General features: G+C 40.1%; 1 pseudogene; it reads left to right on the top strand.

The window, feature by feature from the left end:
* Positions 1-3,362: 3,362 nt before the first annotated feature.
* LOC123596371 lies at positions 3,363-7,152 on the top strand (annotated as a pseudogene).
* Positions 7,153-8,745: the final 1,593 nt, after the last annotated feature.

Raw genomic sequence — 8,745 nt, forward strand, 5'->3', positions numbered from 1 at the left:
ATGGCCATGATGAGTAAGAGAAGGGATACCAGTAGCTTCCCATTCGGAGGGTCGCTATGCGTTGCCCTTCCGCCAACCACTCAGGCTGTGCCATCAGGAAGTCTGGATGGATCGGCTCCCGGCAAACAACAATGCTATGTGAAATAGCAAAGAAGTGTGTCCAGGCAGACTTATATTTACTGATAGGTATTGGACATATACATACATAACAGACATAAAAACCTAAAAACTCCAGAAGTTTTTTTTATATTAATTAAAGAGAGTTATTATCTCTTTCACATTTTTGTCCTGCAAAAAAATTATCAACACATTAAGGTGGATTTAACACTAGATCCTAAAACTGCCCATAGACTTATGTCAGAAGACAAAACAAGTACGAAATATGGAAAGACACAAACTTTCCATATAATCCCAACACATCTACTTTTTACCCTACTGTCCTGAATTTTGGAGGGTTTGATGCTGACCGGCAGATAGAAAGAGGCCCTATGGATTTTCCGTAGGTTTGTTCAGACTCTTCTTCAGAAATGCTTTTGCAGAAGTGCCTGGGTGCTTAAGTGAGTTAAGCATCTGACTTTGATTCAGCTCAGGATCTCACGGTTTGTGAGTTGGAGCCCTGCATCAGTCTCTGTTCTGACAGCTCAGAGCCTGGAGCCCACTTCAGATTCTGTGTCTCCCTCTCTCTCTGCCCCTCCCCCACTCACGCTCGCACGCGCTCTCTCTCTCTCTCAAAAATAAATGAACATTAAAAAAAAAATGCTTTTACATCCTTACCACCAAAGAGATACTGCTGGCAAACTCAGGATTCAAGTGGGTGATGGGGTCCAAAACACATGGACTGGCTTTTTCTGGATCATGAGTTGGAGAGGTCTCATTTTTTAATATGAGTAATATAGGTCTTATATTTATACCTTCACCGATACTTTCACACAAAAACTTTGGCCTGACATCTCTATTGGACCTACTTCAAACTCTCTTACTATCTGTCAAATCACAGATGAGTTGTGAACTCGTTGGAACCCTGTATGTTGTTATATTTTCTTTCTGTACTATGGAATGTCCTTAAGATAATGTATAATCTCTGTTATGTTTTGGATAACATGATTTCAAGAGTTAGTGTTTTATGTTTTCAACATCGAGAGAGTCACTTTTTATTCTTCTATATCAATAACTAATGAGAATATAGAATTTGTGTTGTTTCATGGAAATGACAAGGGAATCAACTAGAAATTGCAATTTTGCAGTTCTAAAAGCAAAGACTTCAAATTGAGCATGTTTTATTTACCATTCACGTTTTATCAATGCCAGTAAATGTACTTTATGACGTCACCTCATGTTATATATACACATGTCCTGTAAATTCAACAGTTTGTTAAGTGTCTTGGACGTCCATGTTGACAATGGTTGGAAGACACCGATTTAGGCAGAAGTCTTCAGCCTTCTGCTTTGTTGGAGAAATGGAAATCAGGAGGAGCTTGGAAGTGTTTAGACCACTATTTAAAAACTCACTTCGTATAGAAGAATTCCAGAAAGAGATGAGGAAGGTGTATTTCACGAAATGGAAATTGAATCAGTCGTATGGGTTCTTCCAAAAAGGGCTGACAAAATTCTCTTTTCACACAATAAACCAAGACAGAACTGAGTAGCTAAGTTTAATAACTAAGACATTTGCAGAGTTGGGTGACTAATCTTCTTAACTAATTCATGGGTGTCAAATTTATACTCTAGCAAAATTTATAAAATTTGAGTAAAAGAAAAATTATGATGCTGTTTTTCTCCTAAAATTTACTCATTTAAAGTGCATACATTTTTATATTATATTATATTATATTATATTATATTATATTATATTACATTATATTATAAGAGTGAGAGCAAGGAAGCAAGGAAGAGGGGCAGAAGGAGAGAGAGAGAGAGAAAGAGAGAGAGAGAGAGAGAGAGAGAGAGAGAGAGAGAGAGAATCTTAAGTAGTTCCCATACCCAGCATGGAGCCTAATGCAGGGTTTGATCCCACAATCCTGGGATCATGACCTGAGCCAAAATCAAGAGTTGGATGCTCAACCTACTGAGCCACCCAGATACCCCAAAATGGCATATATTTTAGTGTTCAGTCTACTTGTCTCATATTTCATACTATATGACCAGTGATTAACTCATAATAATTATATCTTAAATTATGGAATAGATGTGTGTGCTGTTTTACTACTCATAACTCTTTATTTTAGGAAAGCAAAGGATAAAGGTTTTGAGAACTCATTTTATAAAAATATAATTAATTTCTGTAGTAAGCATTTCAAGCATATTTTCCCCCAGTTTTTAAGATGTAATTGATTTATAGTCTATGTAAGTTTAAGGTATTCAACATAATTTACATATATTATGTAAATATATTACATATATTATGTAAATATATTGCATATATTATGAACTGATTACCATGGTAAGTTTAGTTAATATCTATCATCAACTCTCTCTTAACTCTCAAATATATCCTACAGCCGTGTCAGCTATAGTCATCAGGATGCACATTTCATCTCCAGCACTTATGTATCTTATAAGTTTGTACCTTTGACCACCTTCCTCCACCTTCCTCCCTCCCCGCCACCCCCTCTCTGGTAACTACAAGTCTGATCTTGTTTTCTATGAGTTTGGATTTTTTTTTTTTTTTTTTTTTTTGGTTAAGATTTCACTTGTAAATGAGATCCTATAGTATTTGCCTTTCTCCATCTGATTTATTTCAGACACAGCGTAATGCTCTCAAGTTTCATCCATGTTGTCACAAATGTGTCACATGTGATGCAAATGTCACTAAATCTTTTTTTAGTGACTGGATAATATTCCGTTGTGTGTGTGTGTGTGTGTGTATCCAGGAAGGGACAGCCTCTCCTTTGGTTACTTAATCCCTAGAGAGAGCAAACAATTTGCCTGAGACTCTGGCTTTGATATGTAAACCAACCACTTCTGAGACCATTCCAGCATCAAGCCTGCTTTTATTAGGTTTCTTGAAGCTGTGAACACTGCCCCTGAAATCACCCCAGGTACTGGACAAAGAGAAACCACCCCTATCCGAAGGCACCAATCCTAAACCTGTTCAGCTGCCTCACCCATTTATTCCCTTGAAAACTCCAATAAAGGCTCAAGCCTAGGCTTTTTCTATTGCCTCCTGACTAACCCTGGTAATTCCTGCATGACTCTGCATGATGTGGTATGCCCTCTCCTCTTGACAAATGTAAATAATAAACTATCTTTTTAATGGTAGCTGTTTCCTGATGGAAACAACAGTTGGCCTCATGTGTTGGCCATACCTGAGTAAAGTCAAAGCTTTCCATTTTTCTCAATGTAACAGCCCTGGCCAGAGTAAGATGTACCCAGCATATACTGGGGTAGGGTAGGGGCAGTCATTTCACTGATGAATGAGAATATCTCTTTAACTCTGACTGGGAATAATATATTCAATAGAAGAGAAGAAGTAATCTCTAAGGGAAAGAATGGACACATTCTACCAAATTAATTTTTTTTCATAAAAAAAATATATATGAAGACTAAACAGGGAAGCTATAAATCAAAGATGATATCAGCAGTGTATATGATTAAAGATTCATTTCTAGAACATTTTTTTTAATGTTTTATTTATTTTTGAGGCAGAGAGAGACAGAGCATGAGCAGGGGAAGGGCAGAGAGAGAGGGAGACACAGAATCCGAAGCAGGCTCCAGGCTCTGAGCTGTCAGCACAGAGCCCGACGTGGGGCTCGAACTCACAAACCGCGAGATCATGACCTGAGCCGAAGTCGGACGCTCAACCGACTGAGCCACCCAGGCGCCCCAATTTCTAGAACATTTCAAAATTTTTTATTGGTCTATAAGAAAAAGAAAACCTATTACAGATTGAACATGTGTTTCTCCCCAAAATTCAAATGTTGAGCCCTTACTTGGAATATGATGGTACTTGGAGGTGGGGCTTTTGGAAGTTAATTAGGTTTAGATAAGGTCATGATGGTGAAGCCCTCACAATGGGATTAGTCCTCCAATAAGAGGAGGGAAACCTGTTGCACCTGGAAAGGCCATTTGCACAGAGAGTGAGAAGGTGGCCATCGCCAAGCCAGGAAGAGGGCCCTCCCTAAAACCAGAGCATGTTAGCACCCTGATCTCAGATTTGTAGCTTCCAGAACTATGAGAAGTAAATGTGTAAGCCATCTGGCATATGGTATTTTGTTACAGCAGCTGGAGCTAAGACACAACCTGATATAAAAATGGGTATATTATAGAAGGTATATCAGAGTAGAGAAATCATTAACACTCCACAAAAAAATAAAAAGACGATGAAGTTCATTAGTAATCAGGAGATTATAATTTAAAACTGCAGTGTGACAGAGGACGTGCGGGGCACCCACTTTGGCCGCCTCTCTGGCTCCCTCCGTGTCTGACCGTGTGTTTAGTCCTGCACCCTGGGGAAGCGGGACAATTGGGTGGCCTGTATGAACCTGATAGCAGTGGCCAGATCAGGGATCCAATCCAGTCTTCAGGGCCAACAATCCAAGATTATCTGAATCGATCAAGGCCTACCTGGGAAGAAGTAAAAGAACAGCTGGAGGGATACCTGGGTGGCTCAGTCAGTTAAGCATCTGACTTCGGCTCGGGTCATGATCTCACAGTTCGTGAGTTCAAGTTCCGCATCCAGTTCTGTGCTGACAGCTCAGAGCCTGGAGCCTGCTTCAGACTCTGTGTCTTCCTCTCTCTCTGCCTCTCCCCGATTTGTGCGTGTGCGCGTGTGCTCTCTCTCTCTCTTTCTCAAAAATAAATATTAAAAAAAATGAAAAGAGGGGCACCTGGGTGGTGCAGTCGGTTAAGCGTCCGACTTCAGCCAGGTCACGATCTCGCGGTCCGTGAGTTCGAGCCCCGCATCGGGCTCTGGGCTGATGGCTCGGAGCCTGGAGCCTGCTTCCGATTCTGTGTCTTCCTCTCTCTCTGCCCCTCCCCCATTCATGCTCTGTCTCTCTCTGTCCCAAAAATAAATAAACGTTGAAAAAAAAAATTAAAAAAAAAATGAAAAGAAAAGAACAGCTAGAGAAGAAAAAGAAAGGCCCTAAGACATTGGCTGAATTTGAAGAAAAAATGAATGAGAACTTGAAGAAAGAACTAGAAAAACAGAGGGAAAAATTATTAAGTGGCAGTGAGAGCTCATCCAAGAACAGACAGAAAAAGAAAAGAGAAAAGAAGAAATCTGGTAGGTACTCGTCGTCTTCTTCACCAAGCTCTGATTCTTCCAGCAGCTTTTCAGATGCTGAAGATGAGGCTAAAAAACAAGGAGAAAGAAAAAAGAGAAAAAGAAGAACCATTCCCATAAATCTTCTGAAAGCTTCATGTCAGAAACGGAATCGGACAGTAAGGATAGTTTAAACAAAGACAAAGAAGTCAAAGGATCCAACTGAGAAAGGAAAGGACATTAAAGGAGTCAGCAGGAAAAGAAGGATGTATCCTGGAGATACACCTTTATCATCTGAGCCCTTATCAGAATCAGATCATACTGAAGAAGGACTAGCATGGGAGGGTGGGGGAGAAGGTAAAATGGGTGATGGGCATCGAGGAGGGCACTCGTTGGGACGAACACTGGGTGTTGTCTGTAAGTGATGAACCATGGGAATCTACACCAAAAACCAAGAGCACACTGTACACACTGTATGTTAGCCAATTTGACAATAAATTATATTTAAAAATAAATAAAATAAGGGGCGCCTGGGTGGCGCAGTCGGTTAAGCGTCCGACTTCAGCCGGGTCACGATCTCGCGGTCTGTGAGTTCGAGCCCCGCGTCAGGCTCTGGGCTGATGGCTCAGAGCCTGGAGCCTGTTTCCGATTCTGTGTCTCCCTCTCTCTCTGCCCCTCCCCCGTTCATGCTCTGTCTCTCTCTGTCCCAAAAATAAATAAACGTTGAAAAAAAAAATTAAAAATAAATAAAATAAAATATGCCAGCAATAAATAAATAAATAAATAAAATATCCTGGCTAAACAAATAAATGAATAAGAAGAAGTATGAGCAAAAAAGAAGAAACGCAGTGAAGAATGAGAAAAAGAAAAAACAAAAAAGAAAAAGAACCGTAAGACACACAGTGAGAAGGGGCGTCTGGGTGGCTCAGTCGGTTTAGCATCCAGCTTCAGCTCAGGTCATGATCTCGCGGTCCGTGAGTTCGAGCCCCACGTCGGGCTCCATGCTGACAGCTCAGAGCCTGGAGCCTTCTTCGGATTCTGTAACTCCTCTCTCTGCCCCTCTGCCTCTCGCTCTCTGTCTCTCTCTCTCAAAAATAAATACACATTAAAGAAACACAGTGAGAAGAAAAAGAAGGCTCCTAGTTCAAGTCCTGACTCACCATAACATTAAGAAAAATCAGGATTCCCTTACAAAGTGCAATGTCTAAGAAAATTTCAACTGTGAAAATTATGACATAATTACTAAAATGCATGAATTTTCTTGTTTTTACAATTATTCCTGGACTGTTCAATAGCCACTCAGAGGCCGTTGTGTGAAAGGGCCGTAACTGTTGCCTGCTGCTTGAACATCAGTTTTTTTTTTTTTTCTTTTCCAGTGCTTGACGACTCTGGGAGATAATACATTGCAGTTGCACTACTGGCTAAGATATTTGGGGATAAAGTTAATATTTTTGACTAGAAGTATCTAATGATAAATCAACAGAAATCGAATCTGGATATATCATTAAGACATAATCAGAAATGATCAGATGACTCTAGTTAACATTTTGAAATAGGGATTACATTGATGTTTCAAAATCCTTACTCTGTAGATAAGCATATTTTAGTTTTCTCCTCTTACTTTTTTACCTAGGGAAGGAGCTTTTAGGGTGGGGAGGGGTGGTTCGCAATCTCTCTCTTTAGCCAGCAGAACAGCGTGCCTTTTCTCTTCATACATCCTATGTTTGTGGACACAGTAGCCATGCTTCATGGGGAGGTCAGAGCTGTGGGTACAGCAGCCTTGCCCTTAGACATCCTTGGACTCTTGTCATTTGCTGCTTTCAATGAACCAGAGTGACAGCCCTTTGCAGCACGACAAAGCCCCAAAAGCTCTGGGATTTATCTCCGCTTCAATGATACTGTATTTTTTTTTTTTTAACGTTTATTTATTTTTGAGACAGAGAGAGACAAAGCATGAACAGGGGAGGGTCAGAGAGAGGGAGACACAGAATCTGAAACAGGCTCCAGGCTCTGAACTGTCAGCACAGAGCCCGACGCGGGGCTCAAACTCACGGGACCGCGAGATCATGACCTGAGCTGAAGTTGGCCGCTTAACCGACTGAGCCACCCAGGTGCCCCGATACTGTATTTTTTTTTTAGCATTAGAATGTGTTACAGCATTTGAATTAATTTTGACTACGCTCTGGCTTTGGAGAGGAATCATTGCAAATAGACACTGGTACTTTTTGCACTTGACAGCGAAAGGTTCTAAAATGCATGTTTTATGCTGTTAGTTTTAACCAGTCAGGAAAATTTTACGCACCCAGTGATCGTTATTTTATTTCTGTATGCCTTTTGTTTAGGCTGCCGGGTTTAGCTTTTATTAACTCCGTATTCTTGCTACCTAAAATCCATACTGTGTTTAATGGCATGCTTCCCGAGATACTTAGCATGTAAAAAAAGCAGGCTTTTGACTTTTTTTTTTCTTTAGACAGCTTCGTATTGAAGCTGAGACTTACCATAAACAAGATGAGTGGCAGGCCTGGGATGCTGTGTCTTGTTACATGAAGCTATTGCCAGAATCTTAGTGAATATAACATTTGAGAAATTTCTCTTTGTATATTCATAACAAATAATGACAATTTAAATGAGAATTATATTATTGCTCTTCCTGTGTCATATTTTCTTTATTTTTAAAAACAAATTTTTAATGTTTATTTATTTTTGAGAGAGAGACAGAAACCAAGCTCAAGCAGGGAGAGTTCAGAGAGGGAGGGAGACACAGAATCTGAAGCAGGCTCCAGGCTCTGAGCTGTTGGCACAGAGCCCGACACGGGGCTGGAACTCACGGACCGTGAGATCATGACCTGAGCTGAAGTCAGACACTTAACCGACTGAGCCACCCAGGCACCCCTCTCCCTGTGTCATCTTTTACAAAGATTTTGTGCTTCATTTCCACTGCTGAATTGTTTACTAGTAACGTTAAAAGGAATTGATAAATCATTTTCGCTTTACATTTTTTATATAATCAGGTAACATGAAATATAATTTGATGTACAATTTTACCTGTTACAGAGGACATGCTAATTATAGTATATGCACAAAACATTTTGGCATGACAAGGGGCTGAATAAATAGCTATTTTACTTAAAAAATAATAAATAAAAATAAGACAAAATTACAGTGTGATAGCATTCACACCATTCAGCTAAGCAGTATTCAAAAGAGTGGCGATACCTGTATTAATCATCAAGGCGGTCAAACAAAATACCACAGACCTTTACTTTCTCCCAGTTCTGGAGGCCAGGAGTCCAAATCAAGGTGTCGTGGGTTCGTTTGCTTCAGAGGCCTCTCTCTTTGGCTTGCCAATGGCCTGCTTATGCCTGTGTCTTCACATGGCTTTTTCTATGTACCCATGCATCCACAATGCCTCTTCCTGTTCTTATAAGAACACAATCATATTGGACTTTGCCTAAGTTACCCATTGTAAGCTCATTTCTCAGTTCTGTATATTGAAGATAATAATAGTCGCTGCTTCAGAAGTTAGCTACAGAGATTCAATT

Source organism: Leopardus geoffroyi, chromosome B1 (assembly GCF_018350155.1).
Source record: "Leopardus geoffroyi isolate Oge1 chromosome B1, O.geoffroyi_Oge1_pat1.0, whole genome shotgun sequence".
Classification (NCBI taxonomy): Eukaryota; Metazoa; Chordata; class Mammalia; order Carnivora; family Felidae; genus Leopardus; species Leopardus geoffroyi.